Genomic DNA, 19,044 nt, shown 5'->3' on the forward strand with positions numbered 1-19,044 from the left:
GAGTCCGTGGACCAGCCCCGGGATAGAAAGGAAAGGTTTCAATGAAATACAAAAGCAACACAGACCTGAAGGGGAGCAGGCTGCCCGACAACAAGGCAGCCAACTGCCAAACTGTCATTTTGCTCGGCGGCTGAACAGAAGGCTCGAGTAATGACAACCACAAAACTCATTTAAAGTCTGAAAAGGTGACTAATGAGCTCATTCATGCTGGCTATAAATTATTCACTACAACACTGATCCCACTCAAGACAAACAGTAAAGTAAACTTTAAACACAGACATCGCCAGCCTCCGAAGGAGAACGAGTTATGTCTGCAAAACTTTTCCCAATGAGAGGGATACTCGTCTCCCCCTTGTCTATTGTCACATTCATTCTTCTGTTTACTTTTTTTTACTGCCTTTAATCAAGTTTAAGCAGACACAGCTGTTACACATTTATTTCTCTGTTGAGGTTTTTTTTTTTTTTCCATTAGTTATTACGAGCAATCATGAGGCCCTAAAAATAGCAGCAAATTATATTCTCTAGAAATTGAAGGCTGACCTTAAAATGAAGCCCAGGTCTTCAGAAAGAATATTCATATGCACATGTTGGGTGAGTGACAGCCCTGCACAAAGGCAGAACACAAGTGCAGAGCATTTTCCACTCTTGGAGAGGTTTTCAATTTGCTTCCAAATTTCCTTTGGCTCTGGTGGAAACGGGTTGCTTCAAAACTCTATAATACAGAACCTGCTTCCAGTGGCCACGTTCTGGTGAAGATTTTCATGGAAACTCACCATCAAAGTTCTCCTTGAGGCTTTTTGTTACGGACAAACCCGGCCACAGATTTGCTGAAAACCCACCATGTTGCTGCACACTCCCCTGGTCAGTTTCCTGTTTAATATTAAGTAATTTCGGCTCTTCTGTTTCCCTAGACTGTGCTCTTTGCTCCTAACTGTCGCTACGGAAAGCATTGTGACTGCAGAGGACTAGTCTCCTGTTTTTCAGACCCTTTTTTTAATCGGCGTGGCCACTTCCAAGACAGAGTCAGAGTTAAGAGTTTCAAACCTGCCCTAAGAGATCTTTTTAAAAATAGCCCCCAAATAAGTACTTACATTAGCTCTTGGTCAGATCGCTGAACATTCTGTATTTTTAAACTGCTTTGAATACTTTGAAAAGGAGCCACAGAAAAGCCACAGAAAACACTCATATTCAAATCCCGCCAGATAGGGGTTCCAACTAACCAAAAGTGAAAGCAGAAAGGTTTGAAGCTCCGTCGGACCCTGTGCACACCTCGAGATTACAGGAAAAATGAATGGTTTGGGGCCTGGGGGAGTCTTGCGTAACATATGAGAAATAATGCATGGAAGGCAAATCGAGACCGGGGCTTTGACTTAAACCCCATTTTAGGAAAATCTTTCATGTTGTTTTCACAGTTTCTTGCACACGAACCAAAGGCTTGTCCGGCCATTTCTGTCGTCTGAAATGCAAAGCAATTTTTCTTTTAAGTAGAGAAAGAGGAGTCCTGCAATATTTATAGCCAAGTACTTTGCCACCTACCGACGCAATCTGGTTGGTCTTCACGTGCTTGGCATGGTTGTTTTTTTTTTTTCCTCCACCCTTCTGTATCTGCTAAGAAGCCATTCCTTTGGTCCTCTGTGCAAGAGTTCTTGCAGTGTCGTCGTTGTTTTTTAATCACACCATGTGTGAAAACCCGGTTCCAACCAAAGAAATGGAAAAGCCTCAACAAATGGCATCCTATTGAAGACTTGGCTGCTCTAAGCCCTCCGCGAACTCGATTCCTGCCACCTCTCTGGGGAAAGGTGTGGACCAAACATGGCTTTGAAGTCAAGCCGCACGTTGATCACATGTCTGCCAGCAAGCTACCCTCTCCTTCCACGGGTGGGAAACCTGGCTGGTCCGCAGACACTCCTGACACGGCCCTACTCTTTATTTTCCTGAGGGAGGACCACCTGCCCAGCAATAGCCAGAACAATGAACACCAAGGGCCCAATTCCTGCAATCCAAAGATTCATAAAACATACACAACGCCAAAAGCTCTCCCCTGCTTCCTACTCGCCTGGAGCTCTGCCTGCATTATTTATTTCTTCCTTCCACTTACCTTGATGAGGGAGGTGCGGTCATCCTCTTACAGACGAGGATCCTGAGCTTCCAGAAATTAAGGCGTGTGCCAGTGGTGCTTGCTTGAAAAGGCAAGACCCCGTGTGTTTGGGGCCTGCAGAGCCCACACTCTTCACCGCTGCGTTCTCTAATCTCTGCATGCTCTCCATCCCTAGTTTTCAAGATCACAGAAATGTACCTTGCTGCTTGCAGTCTACATCCTGAGCTTCTTCGTTAGAGATTTTGGGGTGGGGGACTGTTTCATCTGCTTTTTTGCATCGCATATTGCAAAATGGGCCGCTAACCATGACATCCCTTCTGTCCTGCCAGGGGTAGCCCCTGAGGCTCGTACCGAATGCAGACACCATTCACTGAACAGACAAGCATAGGGACAAAAATACCCAAATACCCAGGGCAGTGGTGATACACCAGCGCCGTGCTCCTACTGATCATAAAAGCATGACGATCATGAAAACAACAACAACAACAAAAAATAACTCATGATAGTGACAGCTCCAGAGGCCAGGCCCGAAACTCCAAGTCTATCTGCATCTCCCATTCGGATGGACCCTCAGAAACAAACAAGGTGCCATGGAGGTGCCCGTTACGCAACTCACAGAACGATGTGCTCTCTCTTCAATCCATACTCTAACCTCCCCCACGCCAACAAATGAACCTTTTCTCCATCTGCTATGACCACTGAGATCAAGATCTGATAGCTTCCCTTCAAGCTAATGCTTCCATTTCACTAGAAACCATTTTCGAGCTCTGCACTTTTGTACTTTGCACACAAAGTCAGAGAGTATTGCCTGCCAGTTTAGAAACAGTGCTGACCACCACCCCAGAACTATCTTCCAGAAGCTAAATTACAGAGAATTCGATCAAAGCACAGACCAACCTTTGGCAACTCTATCAATTCATTCAAAAATCAGCAAGTCGCAGTGGAAATAGACTGACTGCTCTACCAATCCGATTAACTTTTCCCCATAGGTCCTGGACAGATGGGCAAAACTACTGAGGCAGCCCTGGGCCCCACAGGTGTTCTGGAATCTTCTCCCAGCCCCGGGCACTGAAGACGTGGAGGAGAGCTGTTCCCAAAGCTCACTGCCATCTCTGGCACCTAGATTTGGGTACCGAGGCCGAGGAGTTCGTTTTGTCATGAACCACCTCCCTGTGCTTCCTTGAAAGCTCTCCTGCTGCCATGACTGGAATCTCATCTCAGGGCTAGCCAAAGGCTCTGTAAAAAGTGGATGGAGTAGAAAGCTGAGGTCTGTGGTTTCAGTCCCGAGAAACCCTCAGCTATCCACAGGGATCTGATTGCACTGCCATTTAGAGTCCTTCTGGCTTCTGCCAACACCAGCTCCCTCCGGATCCAAATGCAACCTTTCCTGGCTTCCTTGCGATACCAGCATCAGAGCAAAGCTCCAATGGTTATGGTAAGAAACAGGAGGCCTGCCCAGACCTTCCCTGATCTCCTGTGAAGGAACAACCAAGTCGCGTCTGCTGTGCAAAAGATACCCTTACGAAGTCAGGCGCTTACTAAGTCAGGGCAGTTTTTAGCAGCCATGCTCCAAGGCTCTTCCCTCACAGCCTCTATGGCCCATTTTTCTAGATCAAAATCTACAACTCATGAGTAGGAACAAAGTCACTAAGGCTGACTGCCCTGACTTATCATTTAATCTACACAGAGCTATTTATTTACTAATTACATTCTTGGCTTGACAGCAGTGGCCAGAAAAGATTTGTTTATTCATTACAAAAACCAATTAATGCAAACAGAAAATAAAATCTTAAAGGTTACTCTTGGGAAGGGCTTTACTAATGGTGTCGGACGAGCCCCTAATTGAATGAGGCAAATAAAGTCCAAAGGAGCGAAGTGATTTAGGGCCCACATGTCACAGAATGCACATGGGTAGTGTCCTTGCCAGTGTTCAACAGCACCCCAAACATCCAGTCCCATGGAATAAGTGGGACTGACCCCGCTGGTCGGCCCCTGGATGGGCATGAAAGAAAGAACGGGCAGGCCCAGCTGGGACCCAGTGCACACGCTGGGTATTGAGACGCCCTCTGTCTTTTGGACGCTTAACGTGGCTTTGCTGTCATTTGCAACCAAAAGCACCCCAGCAGGTACCCATGCAGAGTTTGTGGCAACTCCAGCTTCTTGACTCCCTGTACACAGATATTTCTGCCACAGAAGAGTCTTTAACATTGCAAAATAGAAAACCATATTTTGACAACCTCTGTGGCTGAACCTGGTATGAATCAAAAGATTTGTGGGAGACACAGCAAACTAAACATTATCATCAAGCTCTTTAAAAGTATGGCTTAATATGTAACTGTGGCTATGTTTATAGAGTATTATTGATGACTGAAGAATTCATGGATAGAGATTAACTGTAGAGAATTCATGGCTAATGAGGGAAGGCCATTGTATTTTTTAAATATTTTATTCTCTTTATTTGTTGGTTTATTTATTTTTGAGAGAGAGAGAGAGAGAGAGCAAGCGAGGAAGCAGGACACAGAGGAAGAGAGAATCTCAAGCAGGTTCCACATCCAGTACAGAGCCTGACATGGAGCTTGATGCCAGGACCCTGAGATCATGACCTGAGCCAAAATCAGGAGTTGGACATTTAACTGACCAAGCTACCCAGGTGCCCCGAGGACCATTCTATTTATAACTTGAGACAAACCCTGACTCCCACTTTGGTCTCGGAGCTGGACCCAAAATTAGGCCCATCTCTAACTCCTGGAGGGATGATATCCCACTTTCACATCTCCAAGCACCCAGTTCCAAATCAGGTGCTGATGAAGGGGTGATGCGAGCCTTAATGGCTGTTTATTGAACAGCTACTAGATGAAGACACTGAGCTGTGTCTTATCTGCTTTATGTCATCGAATGCTTCCCAGTGATCAACATGAGGTAGGCTGATCAGAGTAGGCAATTAACAAATGATACAGAAGGAGTGACCACTGCACATACCAAACTCATGTAAGATTATATTTATTGTCAATGAGAACACTTTCTCTAGTAATCCTAAAACTATGAAATTAAAAAGATGAGTGTCAATACATAAAATGATCACATAGGTTCTACGTAACATTTATATCGAGGAGGGTGATTTGCCACCAGATACTGGAGCTTAAGGCATCAGCACCCCTTGTTCACACGGCCCTGAAGGACCCCAGATGTGTGGAATGAGCACAGGCTTTGTCACTGCACAGAAGCACTTAAATGAAAAAACTAAAAATAAAAATTAAAAATTAAATTAAAAATAAAAATTTTATTTTATTTTATTTTTTTTTTTTAACTTAAAAATAAAAATTTTAAAAAAAAGCACTTATATGTCCTGAAGTCTTATGGCTCATATAGGAAAAAAAAAAAACAGAGAGAGATGCCCCCACATTTGACAATCATCCTAAAAATTTACATGGCATTACCAATAACCACTTGTGAAGCAAACAAGCTTTTTTCCCTAATCCATCAATAATAGAAAACAAGTCCCAATCACCCAAGCTAGAGAAAAGAGTGAATTACCCTTCTATTATCTGGAGGGAAATGCTATTCTGAAATCACTGTTGTAGGAAGAAGTGATCAAAGAGCATACAGCCCAAAAAAATGTAGGTAAAAAAAAAAAAAAAAAAAAGGAAATGCAGACATATGTCAAACAGCCAATTAATAATCATGTGTTATTTTTCTGGATTTTGTGATGTTTGGGATGCCAGCTTTTTAAACATAGACTTGTTTACATTTTCTTTCAGCATCATCATTTCTTTCATCATTTGTAATTTTACATTTTTTTCTTAAACGAGGCTCCCGAATTGAATAGGGCTGGGGAGGAAGGGGCTATCTCCAGCCCACAGGGCAGACAAGAGCCCTATTTCAGTTCCCTGCGGGGTAGAGGGTTTAATCCTTGTCACTGGGAACAGTGGGACTCTGCAGTGGGTCACCCTGTGGCCCCGACCTCTTGGTCAGTGACCAGTCGTCTGCTCTGATGTTATTCATGGTTCAGGTAATGCTGATGAGGCCATGGTGCGACAGGTGTGGTGACAGTGGGCCCACGCGCCCAGGTCTTGCTGAGAGCTGAAGGCTGACGGCTGGAGGGACACAAGGAGAAAAGAGGGAGTGTTGGGCTGACTGCAGAAAAGGAAGCCTTGAACAGCTGCGGCCTCAGCTGTCCTTCCTCCCCAGCCCTGGTGGCTCTTCCTCACGGGTCCCATCAGGTGGCTCTACCTCAGGGGTCCCATCCCAGCCTCCGGCTGCCTGTCTTCCCTTCAATTCAGAACAACTGTGGCATCTGCACAGTGCTTCCTGTCTGACGAACTCCCCGCTGACTCTGTCTTGTGTCTGAAGAACCTGGGCCCTCCTGTGAGGCTCTGCTCCCCAGCGACCTGAACCCTCTGCATCAGCCCTCCCCACTCACAACAGGCCCCGCTATGTTTTGGTGCCACTCATTTAATGTCAAAAAATGATGACAGGAGCCCGCATGGCTCAGGTGGTTAAGCGTCCGGCTCTTGGTTTTAGCTCAGGTCTTGATTTCAGGGTTGGGAGAAGGCTCCACACTCAGTATAGAGTCTGCTTCAGATTCTCCTGCCCTCTCTCTCCCTCTCTCTCTCTCTCTCTCTCTCTCTCTCTCAAAAATAAATAAATAAATAAAAATTTAAAAAAATTTTTAAAATGATGAAAGTGGGGGCAACTGGATGGCTCAGTTAGTGGCACACATGACTCTTGATCTTGGGGTCATGCATTCAAGCCCCACGTTGAGTGTAGAGATTACTTAAAAAAAAAAAAAAAAAGATTAAATTGCAAGGCAGAGTGTGCTTTACCTTCTTGGAGCAGTGAGAAGCCCAGGGAATCCGTGGGACGCAAGACCTTGGACTTTACCATTAAAATAGTGTCAGTGGTCACTATTGTTGCTCACCTCAGGGTCTCTGCTTGGCCCTACTAGCCCCACCAGCTAGAATAGAAAGGGCCATCCTTCTGCAAGATTGGCGTATACAGATGCAAAGTCCCAGAGAAGGAGAGACACCTACTTCCCAGCCTCAGGATGTACTGTGCTAACAAATCTAAAGAACTTAAGTGTCCTCCTGCAGAGGAGGGAGAGGTCGCTGTGGCCCACTGACTTTCCCAATGGCCCTGAGCATTTAAATCACCCAACCTTCCCTTCCCAATTCCCAAGTTCACCAAACCCCTTCAGTAGTCTCTCTCACTGCCGGTTAGCACACAGGCCTTCTGATTTACCACACCTGTCCTGTGAGCTTGGTTAACAGGTGCACCCTTGGGAAACAGGTGTGCCCCTCTGGGCTGAAGACGGTTCACAGAGGTGACATAACAGAGGGGACCTCCTTCACCTCACCCAAGACTGCTGGCAGCCACAATGACCCACTGGGACAGACACCATAACCTTCTGAGCAAAGCCATACAGGCAGAGTCCAGCCTGGCAGACAAGGGAAGGAATCTTTGCTGAGTAAGGAATAGAACGATGGGCTGGTCAGTCCACTCTGGAAGGAATGGATCCCTTAGAAGGAATACACTTGTGCTCTTGCCGGCCGCAACATCCATTTAAAAGATGAGAGGCAGGGCCCCTTTGGCAGCACAAACAAGAAAACTGGAACAATCCAGGCCAGATTAGCATGGCCCCTGAGCAAGGATGACAGGTGGATTCATGAAGCATGCCATGTTTTTTCTGTTAACTAACTGGAATGAAAATAAAAACTAACTAACCAGTAAATAAATAAATAAAAGTCAAGAGGCAGGCAGCAGGATGAGTAAGCGCACAGGCTGCTCCTGTCCTCGCCTGTAAAATGGGGATGTAATACCACTGACCTAGGGCTGCCAGGAGGATTAGATAGACCTATGTAAAGCATCTACAGGCATGCAGGGCACAGGCTAAATGCCCTGCAAGTGTTTACTATTATTATGTTATTATGTGGAAAATAAAGAGAATTATAATAGAACAACAGGTAAGAGCCAACTTAAAGAATTACCTGCTCAGGATTTATGTGAACTGCCTAAAACCAGGGCGTTTTTCTCCTAAGCGTAAAGATCAAACATCTCTTCCTGTTCTTTCTTTGTAGTTGAAGCTACTAAGGAGCCACAGAAATTCTTCTACACTTGGGGTGAGCACAGCAAAACGTGGAATCACTATGCTGTACACCCGAAGCTTTGTTACACTGTGTGTCGACAATACTTCAATTCAGAAAAAAGTTTAAAAAAAAAACATCAAAATCCTTTTCCAGGATTAATCAAGATTTCCTGATAACTTTCTACAACTCCTTGAAGATGGTGGGAAAACGTCTGTGTTCTCGGTCTTGGGCCTCGCATAGTCTCTGTTGAAATAAAAGGGCAAATAGCTCTCCCCGCTCAGAACCAGGATAAACTTGCCAACCCTAATGATAAAGCACTATTGGGGGTCGGGGGGGGGCTGCCCTTGGAGTGTGCATGTGTTCTCAGGAGGGAGTCATGGGGCTACGCTAAGTCTTAGTTTTTAAGACTTTCTTCCCCCAAACCCACCTGTTCCTTTCAGGACAGGGGTATCAGCCATTCCTAGTAACAATTCCCTATGATACACCTTTCTGTCCATGCAGATGGATCGCTCCACTCTGCCACCAATAAAAACAGTGGGTGATAATACGACCAGGGAGCTCACTGTAAGACATCTGTCATGACTGTGACTTTTCTTGGGGTCCACATTCAGATGGGAGCAATGGGACAGCCTGTGGGCTACAGGTGAAAGCTTTGGGCATGACGGAACAAACAGTCTGGTTGTGTGGGGAGATGGTGCACCTCTATAGTGGAGAGCACCCCCATGCTGGTTAGCACAGCCCCGAATGCTGAGAGTTGTTCCCCCTTGAGACCAACACCCGTGTTCCTGGAATGACCTACTGTCTACTGCTAGTTAGGTACACAGTCTTTCCCTTGAACATCTGCAACTTCCCAGTTTATCCCTAACCAGCCAGCCTTCCCAGTCACAGACATAATTTACGTATTGGCCTATACTTTATGGCCGGGCCTGCTCAGAATTCAAACTGAAATTTCCTTAATGCCTGAACTTGACTTTTCAGCCCAATATGAGGAACAGAGAGAAGAAAACCATCTCTCTAGCAGGGGGTCAGCAACCTATAACCCACAGGCCAAATCCAATCCACTGCCTGTTTTCGTAAATAAAATTTTATTGGAACACAGCCCCACCCGCTGGGTTACGCAGTGCCCATGGCTGCTTTCCCACCAGAGGGCCAGAGTTGAGGACTTGCAATAGAAACCACATAGCCTGCAGAGCCTAAAATGTTTACTATCTGGCTCTTTAGCGAGAAAAAGAGAGGATGACAAAAGCCATCAGAATATTTACAGAAGTTCCTGACGGCCTATGACTCATGGTTTAAAAGGAACAGTGGCCTCCTAAGTGAGCAGAAGGAAATGTGGGTTCAAGGGCTGGTTCTACTGACAGGCTCAGCTTTGTGAGGTCACACAAGTATTTTCACCTCTGGGCTTCCATCTCATTCATATAATAGGATTAGTCATGGGTGGCAAATGCATGACAAATAATTAGCTAATACCCCCCCAACATATGCATTTTGAACACACACACACACACATACACACACATGACAAGAAGAATTACTATTTGTTTTCAGAAGGGTAAGAGGTCCTGTCTTGGTGCAGCAGTATTTTGTGGCCGGGACAGGAAGCTTGTTAGCCAGCAGTTCAGTACATACTGTTTTCACTGGGTGCCCATGGGGCCCCTGTGACGGGCAGGGCGCTGAGCTGGTCTAGCCCCACAGGCCATGTGCCTCCAACTGCAGAGAATGAGTGATCTCGTACCTCGGGCCACCCCAGGCTGGGATGTTCAAGGAATGTTTACTCGTTTTTTTGTTGTTGTTGTTGTTTTTGTTTTAAAAAAAGGAAAATGTGACTAGTGCCTGAAAGAAAGGGGAAGACTTCAGAAAAAGGAAAAAGGAAAGGAGAACTTTCTACTTGGTTCTCTCTTGCACTGAGCAATAAAACAAATGCTCAAAGTGAGAAAGGCCAAGGGTATCTTCAGAGAGCCGTGCCGGAGACACCGGTTCGTGTGAGCAAGATCCCTCCTGGGAATAACTGGGAAGATGGCCCCGGAAATGCAAGGTTGCAGACTGATGAAGAAGGAACATGAGTTCAAAACCTACTAGTTGGAGGGATCCCTGGGTGGCTCAGCGGTTTAGCACCGCCTTCAGCCCAGGGCGTGATCCTGGAGACCCGGGATCGAGTCCCACCTCGGGCTCCCTGCATGGAGCCTGCTTCTCCCTCTGCCTGTGTCTCTGCCCCGACCCCCTCTCTCTGTGTCTCTCATGAATAAATAAAATCTTTAAAAAAGAAAAAAAAACCCTACAAGTTTGTATTTTATCTGAGACAATGGGGAGACACTGAATGTTCTAGGTGAAGGAGGAGATGATAACATGAAAGCCGTATTTTAGAGACACTGGTATATAGGATGAATCAGAAGAATCTGAGCTACAGAAGAACTGAAATTGAAACACAGAAAATAGTATCTATCATATCGATGGAAACATTGTTTCAATGGGGGAAAAGAAACAATTCTTTCTCTTCATTTTAACTTAAAGTTTCCAACCTGTGTGTCCCCCATACCTCCCGGATGTCTCATTTAAAAAAGAAAAAAAAAAAAAAAACTACTAAATAAGCAAAGCTGGAACCTGCAAGGAAACTATTTCAAGAATAACAGTCAAACAACAAAGGTCAGGACTTGATATAAGGTTTCACTCTTTGATGAACACAGGTATATGATGAGGTTTTATTTTATTTTATTCTATTCTATTCTGTTCTATTCTATTCTATTCTATTCTATTCTATTCTATTCTATTCTATTCTATTTTTTATGATGAGGTTTTAATAGTTGGCTTCTGACTTCCAATCACAAAGCAGGAGGAAAGGTTACTACAGCTATCACAGGGAGGTTAGACTTTCTGAGTGTGTGTATGTGCGTGCATGGAACCCCAATTTCCTCGTTTATAACCCTCCCAGAAAAGGCAGCTAAGAATAGCCGGCTCTGCATCCAGTTGCAACAAAAATAGGACTGTGCCCAATCTGAGAGTCGGCCCCCCTGAGGCCACCAGCACCCTGCCCCTCACGCACCGCCTGGCTGTCGACACCTGTGGGTTCGCGACGATACAGCCCGCCTCTCGGAGCGGGAGGCACAACCCAGGGGAGGTTAGAGACGCCGCTTCAGAGCACAGAGAGCGGCACTGGATTCCCAGCCCCTTCTCCCAGAGTGGCCTGCTCAGGTTACCTGCTTTCTGAGTGGAAGGTCCCCACCTATAAAACAGGGGTGATGAGCCCACTTCAGGGGTGTCACCAGGAGCCTCAACTAGGAAAATGTCCGCAAAATGCTTCGCACACCATAACTGGCCCCAGACACAGCTCGCTCAGTGGAGCTGCCGTCACCTGTTTTCTCGGGGTGCGGTGACATTTGGCTGAGATAATCCAAGTCGATGTTCATTTGCAGGGTTAGAGGCACTTCCTTAATTTAATTACATACGCCTAATACACAAACTCCTTTTCCTCCTCTGAGCACACCCCAGATTCCTAGAGGACCAGAACCCAGGACATCCAAAAGGGTGCCCGGGGACTGGGGCGTCAGCAGCCTGGCCGCAGTCCTGCCTCCTGGGAAAGCTTCCAGGCTGCCAACCGTGCGGCACAATCCCCCAGTGTCCTCAGAGGAGACGAGAGCTTGGGATCTGGGAACCGCAGGCTGCAAGCCTCAGAGGCCTCTCTCCCCAGACTGCGCCCCAGGCTTCTCTGGCTCGCTCAAGAGCTCACCGCATGTTTAAGGAAGAGCTGAATCTAGAATCCAGGTCTGCTCACTTCTTTTTCTCTATCGTCCAAGGCACATTAAAAGAAAAAATGTATAAAAATCATAATGGTCACTGTGGAAAACTTGCAAACTAGAGAAGAATTTGAAGGGGAAAAAATATGCATGGATATATGGCCATTGCCCAAAGCTTCTAGGCCTCTGTTCATTCAGACTGTCTTCCAGGTTTTTCTATTCATACAAGGGACGTGAGAGCACACTGTCAAAACACTTTGTGCCCGTTTTCTTTTTCTTTTTTTTTTTCTTTTTCCTTTTTCTGCTTCACGCTATACGAAATCTGTTGCTGCAACAAAATTTTGAGCTTCAGGTGGGCTGAAGCCGTGTCAGTCTTGACATCACCCCTTCTGTGGGCCTGGCACACAGGAGGTGCTTAATAAACAATGCAGAATGAGTGGATGCCTGGAGAGCCTTATGTGGGGTGACCAGGAACTCAGCCCCCGCTCATTCTGCTGGACACTCACAACATCTCCAGTGTTCTGCTACTGTGAACCATGTCGGATGCACGGCCTCACTCGTGCACGGTGTAAAGTCCCAAAAGTGTAATTGCCGGGTGGAGTACTCACATTGTAAGGCCTTGGATCCCTACTGCCCAACGGCTCTCCAGAAAGGAGATCCTAACTTATATCTTCAACCGATGACCAAGGAGATGGAAAAGCATGAGCTTTCTCCATGGCGTGAGCACGTGAGTCAGGGGGAAAATGCAGAATCCCTCAAGTAGGTGTTTTAATGAGGAATTAAGGGGACTTGAAGCTCACGTGCTATCCAGCAACCCCACACAGTTCAGAGTATCTTTCTGAACTTTAAGCAGTCTCCCTCTGACATCCTCTCTGTTGAAAACGACAGCATGGTACCGAATACCGGCGAACTATCAACCCTCCCATTTCTACCTCCCAAACCAGGAAACATCCCCCATCACCCAGGACACAGCAAAAACCCAAACCAACTCTGTGTCCCTGGCACCACGTCTGTTTTGGTTGACTTGTCTATAAATATCCACAGTTTATTAAAAGTCCATAGTGCTTTCTAAAAAAAACATTTTTTTCCAAAAAAATAAGTAAAAAATAAATGTTTTTTTCAGCTGCATATGCATTAAAGATTCACCTTTCACCTCCCAAACACACCTTTAACATACGTTTCTTAGGAAGAGGTTTGTTCTCTTCCTAATACACATCAGCACAACAAATTCCAAATGTGTACGTCCATCAGAGTGTTTCAGTCCATCATTCCCTCCACCCCAGAGGTCAAGGAGGTCACTTGTGAAAATGAAGACAGCTGTGTGTAGATCCTGATCCAGAAAGCCCCAGGCTCCTGCCTCCCGGGGCCAGTGGTCACCTGGAGTCTCACAGAAGCCAGCATCTCGGCAATGAAGGGTGCTCAACACCTACACACACCCTTGCTCCATGAGGCCTTCCGTGCTGTAGCCAGAGACGCAAGAAGCTCTGGATTCAAATTTCACCTCTGTCCCAGAATTCCTGCAGCAACATTACCTTCTGTGTCTTTATTTCTCCATCTTCAAGATGGGTTTCTTTCCTGCATCTCTCCTGTGTTGCATGAGAATACTACAAAGAACTGAAGCGCAAAAATTGTTCATATCTCCTAAGAGGCAAAGCACCTCTCCAAAGCATCACGCCTTCTGTTTTCTTAGCAATCGGACACAGCACTTCTATCCAAATCTTCCCCGCGCCTTGGTTTCTAACGACAATATTATCAACCTTCTAAATCATCTGTGAATTTTTTTTTTCAAATCCATATGGCTCTCTACCATCCAATAATATTAAGCTACTCTTTGCCTTATATCCTATTTTTATAAACACACACAAACATACACACACAAAATACCGAAGTCCAAATACTTTTCTTTGACTCCAAATAAACCACAGGCCTCCAGTCCTCAACAGATAAAAATCTCAAAGCTCATGTTCACATTTATCCACGAAAGAAATGTAATAGTTCAACATGTCACCCAACAAGTCAATCAGAGGACTGAGAAATAAACACAGAAGTTCTCAAGTCCATGTTTCCAGTTTCCTTGTGATACGAACAAGACAGAATTTATTTGAGAAGAAAATGCCAAGGTGACATTTGGAATTACCACGTTTTTGGGGGCAGGAGGCCAACTTATAGGACCTTTTGCATTCTTTTTTGGAACTGTGGCTTTGCCAGACCTACAACCCCATATGCGTACGAGGCTCAGCCAATTCACCACGGGGATCGGATCGCTTTGCCCATGGACTTCTGCCTCCTTCAGCAACTCTAAGGGAGTTTGCCATCAGGAGGCCTCTTGGGGGAGACGGGATCATGGGGGGAGCCAGAAAGCCAGCCCTCTAAGAAAATCCAGTTGGCCTAAAAGTCAGATTTCTTGAGTTAAGGGGAATGGACTATGGGGGAAGGGGATCAAGGTGGGGGGTCCAGCAAGAGGACAGAGCAAAGGACTAATATGAGGGCATCCTGGCCACTAGAGGCACACTGGCCATGTCCCTTGTTCTTAAGCCAGTGATGGTGCCACTTTGACAGCAGGATCTGCTTGTTCCAAGGGCACAGAGCCATAGGCTGGGTCTACTCCACTTTCTGCCCTGTGTGGGAGACTGCTTGGGCCCCCAGCTGGCTAGAGGAGCCCTCCTGCAGCTCTGGACTCTCCCCACTGTTGCATCACTGAGCCAAGGGACAGCAGGAGAGGAGCAACCACTCCCGCATATGAGAGCCCCCGGATAGACTCAGCTCTGGCCCATTTCATGGCATTCTCACATTCTCCCAACCTCCACAGAGATGTTTCTAGACTTAATGAAATGCATTCTGCAAGATCTTACTGAGCTCCTGCTATCACAGCTTCATGGACGAGCAGGTCAGGCCAAGAGCATTATGAGTAAGGATGCCTCTAGCATCTGCCCACCGAGGGACAGATCTATAAAGGTCCCCTTGGCCTGTGGCTGCCATCTACGCCTTCTCTCCCGGGTGCCTTAGGGGCAGGACTCCCTTCTCTCATCCTTTTTCTTCTCTCTCCTCCTCCCTGGTTAACACCCCAGGCTGAAACTTCATCAATTCCCTGAAGCCCAACCCAACCCCACTCTAAGTCTGCCTCAAAACCCCATCCCCTTGGATGAACCCTGGAACCACTCTGGACTTCAGTATCTTTTTCTGACAGTGGAGGCAGGAGCAGCTCTTCTCCAATGTTCTTTTCACCTAAGAAGATGAATATTGTATATTTTATCTTTTTAAAACTTTGTACCCCGTGCCTTTGACAGAAATAACTTTCCGGGCTTGCCTGTTAAAGGAATCTGAACATGCAGCATGCCAGAAAAGTCCCTCAGGGCTAGCTTCTCCTTCCTTGGTATCTACGGGACATTGCATATGGCCCAGAGGCAACAACGGCTTAAGGAGGGATATCTCAGTTTTCCAATTTTGCAATTGGGGCAACTGGATGAATCCTAAGGTCTCTTTCATAATGAGAAGCCCAGGATTTTGCAAATAGAAAGCTCACGCTGACCAGCCAAGACAGAAGGAGGGAGAAAGCCACCGGTGATTGAATAATCCCCAAATAGATACCAACTTTACACAGGGTAGCTCTCACGTTGCCGTCAATGCCAGGATGCTGACGTCATCCACAGAAGTGCAGGGTGAGGCAGCCAGCTCTTGCCATCAACCTGACCCCCGGGAGCCATTCTATGGTGAAGCCCATCCTCTGTCGGGGAAGGTGAAGCCCATCACGTAACATGACGTTCTGAATATCCTGCCTCGTTGTCAGGAAATGTAATTCCTCACATCAGGGCCTTCACCCTAAAAATGACCACTGGGCCACCTGTGTCCTCTCCCTCAGCCGACAGTTCTGGAAACAGAGCTTCCAGACCACGTTCTAGTTTAACAAGGCTTCCCTTGAGCTGGCCTTTGGATTGATATGTTTTCAATTCATCGTGTTACCTGTCAGTGCTGTGTCACCACACAGGCGTCAGCCTGAGAACAGGCCAGGATATATATGGAATGACGCCAAGTCCTTGTGTGTGTTCTGGGGAATTACTGTAGCTTGAGGGGGACAGTCCCACAAGTGAAATCTTCACCACCCCTGCCTGCCTTAACACTTCAGATTCAGTTTTTTTGCTCCATTTTCACTACCCATTGGAAAAATTGTGAAGGCCTGTGGGTGTGGATATACTATACGGTTTAAATTAAAAGACCATTTAAATACCTAAAAATATATTTTCGGAAGTCGCCCCTCGGGTATGGGCGGTTGGGGCCTGCAGAGTTTCCCAAATCATTTGGATTCCGGAGAATATGACTACTCCACCGTCTGCCTTGTCTGACCATCTCAGCACTCTGAAGGCGTTTGATACAAAAGAGAGGACTGTTTTGATGGAGTGATTTCAGAAAGCAAGAATGAACCACACCTTAAAAGCCTCAACCTGATGCTCAATCCTCACGTACTGCTGCCTCATATCTAAAATCAGGTGCCCTGCCTTCACACTAGTGTGTAAATGACTAATACCAAGGTCATTCCCTAGAACAGGCTGGAGAGAAGCAGGGATCCACATGCCCCTCAAGGAGGCATAAAGGGATGTTATCGGGGTGTGTCCCTAAGGGGCTGGGACACAGAAAGGCAGAAAGAACAGACTGAGAACACCCAGAACATGGTCACTGCACTATTTTTTCTAGAGATGATATTGCTTCTTCTTAATTTAGCTTTAAAAAGAGGGCATCCCAACAACACTGACCTTCCAAGGAAGGATCATTTATCCACCCTTGGCTTAACTGGTGCTTGAGCGGAGCCACCATGGAAAGGCTCCTTGGCCAAACCCATCTCCATCTCCCCAGCATTCCTGGGGGAAGGCGGAATGTGCACAGCTGAGACCATCAGCGCCATCACGGAAGCAGCACTAATACGGACGCAGGGGGTGCCGGCTCATTCCCCCAGCCAGGTGTCCAGGCTGGCGAGGCCATCTGGGTTAGGAAATGTGTGCTCTAAAGCCTGCTGGGGGAAGCCCGCTTTAAGGGGGTGCTTAGCTTAAAAAAATCAGCCGGCTTCACCAAGTCTCTTCAGCCCTGGCCCTCATCAAGGTGTGGGGCCTTGGGGATGGGCTATGTCCCCCTATCAATAGCCCTGAGAAGACCAACGCCTCCACTTCAATAACAGCCTGTGGGCCAGGGGCCAGAGAACAAGGCCGCTCCAGCAGGGAACACAGGAAAAAAGATTGGGGAGAAACTAGATGTGGGCCTCAGGTTTCCAAAAATGAAACCCTTTAAAAGAAATGCCTGTCTTAAATGTAACCATACCTTTAAAGTCTTTGTGGGAGATAACAAAGAGAGATAACAAATGTGAAAAATGAACTTAAATTGTCCCGAATGATAACACTGTCTCTTTAAAAATATTTAGCTCCCAAATTTCAAAGCTTGGTAAAACCCGGTGCAGATGAAGATGTAAAGAAAGAGGCACTCCCGTTCTATGTGGATGAGAGTGTCAGTAAGTCCTGTCATTCAAGAAGGAATGTTTAGCAATATTTATTTAAGTTCGAATAAATATTGCTAAATAAAATCCCTTCCCACGGGGATTTGTTGTCCAGAAACGCACAACTGTGCAAAAACATGCACGTGCGAGAACTATTGCAGCATCATCCGTGATAGAGGAAAACAGGAGAGAAGTCCATGTCCATCAAAAAGGGATCACTTAGTACATCCGGCTCGTTCATAGAACAGACACTTGCAGCTTTCAAAAGAAACAAGTAAACTGAGGTGTTTGTGAGAACAGATGCTTGGAGAGAATCGCACATTGCAGACTGAAGAACAAGCCTATTTTTTTTTTAACGATAGTATCAGATGTGTTAATAGGCGCACAAAGAACATGTGTGACGGGTGGATCATGCAGGATTTTAAACTTTCCGTGAAAAGCATTTCTATGTTCGTCAGGATTTTAATGTTTTTATTTTTTTTAACATTAAACAATAATATGTAATCAGAGGTTAACAAGTGAATTCCTCCATCTTCACATTGTTTGATCATCTACGACACTGTCTGCGTCCCTCATCTCATGCTGGAGTGAGACTAAGGACTGGTTCTTGTATGTTCTAGAAGATAGTGGCTGTGAGCTATGTATTTTATCTTTGCAATTCCAGCATAAAGAGTTCAAAATTCCAGCGCCTCCAAAATCTTCCCACTACAGCTACTTTGAGCTTGAGAAGTAGCCAGGGTGACAGAGTGCGGGCAATGAGTCGGGAGTGTCCACTTGCACCAATTTTTTCCCCCGTGTTCCAGCTTTGTCATCCATGAGATGAAGGGCTTGCAGCGAACCATGTCTCGATATTCTCTCTCACGTAAAGATCTTGACCCCTCCCTGACCAGAGCCTTCATGCAAGGGGTACTTGATGGGCATTTGTGGAAATACCAGACAGACCCAGGGCCCGAAAACAGGACACCGTGGGAAAAGGAACAATCGAGGAAAGTCTGACTGGAGTCATCTGGAGGTCATGTAGAGCCAGCCAAGGGAAGAGAGCAAAAGGGTACTAGTGTTGTGGGAAAAACCAGCACATTTTTAAGGTTCTCAACGGGAGAACTGAATGCTTGCAAATAGGTGAGGACGGTTTGTCACAACAATGGGGAGAAGGGAGATGCCATCAGCGTTGAACAGGTGGGCCAGAGATGCTGACCTTGAGCAGCACAAGAACCAGGATGGCTCCGCACCAGTACCATCCATGCAGCCTGTGGAGTAACAGGGAGGGGTGCCAGCTGCATGAGTAGCCATCAGCCTCCTCACCTGTCCGGAGGACTGGGGCCAGGACTAGGTACTGGGGGGTGGGGGTGGGAGGGCCCAGGAAAGCAAGACTACCAAGATGGCAGCTAGATGGCCCGCCCTCTGCAGGCTGTTCTCAAGTCAGCCCGGGGCTTACAACTGCAAGCTTGCCAACCCCAAAATGCCTATTCTGAATCTTCTAATTGTACTTTCCTTTAACCTACACTGATAAGTAATTAAACCTCCTTGGAGGACTCATATCTCTACAGTTACTTGCCTGATTAAACCCTAACTACAAAAAATAAAAAATAAAAATGAAAAAATAAACCCTAACTACAGAAGAGGCTTTGGGCCTTGTCGGTTCAAGGCCTTCGT

The 19,044-nt window shown here is 46.3% G+C and overlaps 1 protein-coding gene and 1 non-coding gene across 9 annotated transcripts in view; one reads left to right on the forward strand and one right to left on the reverse strand.

The window, feature by feature from the left end:
• Nucleotides 1-19,044, reverse strand: part of FOXN3 (forkhead box N3) — a 393,063-nt gene that overhangs the window by 235,827 nt on the left and 138,192 nt on the right. Inside the window, exon 1 of one of the 8 annotated variants that reach the window (XM_077910302.1) lies at nt 1,092-1,240. The exons of 6 other annotated variants lie outside the window; for them this stretch is intronic. The gene's annotated coding sequence lies outside the window, so the exon portion shown is untranslated. Of the gene's footprint in view, nt 1-773; nt 1,025-1,091; nt 1,241-19,044 lie in introns of those variants that run through there. One more of the 8 variants, XM_077910305.1, reaches the window with a different exon arrangement.
• On the forward strand, nt 7,675-7,780 carry LOC144321380 (U6 spliceosomal RNA). The gene has a single exon (XR_013387046.1). It is a non-coding gene; the product is annotated as a U6 spliceosomal RNA (small nuclear RNA).

Source organism: Canis aureus, chromosome 9, assembly GCF_053574225.1.
Source record: "Canis aureus isolate CA01 chromosome 9, VMU_Caureus_v.1.0, whole genome shotgun sequence".
Lineage (NCBI taxonomy): Eukaryota > Metazoa > Chordata > Mammalia > Carnivora > Canidae > Canis > Canis aureus.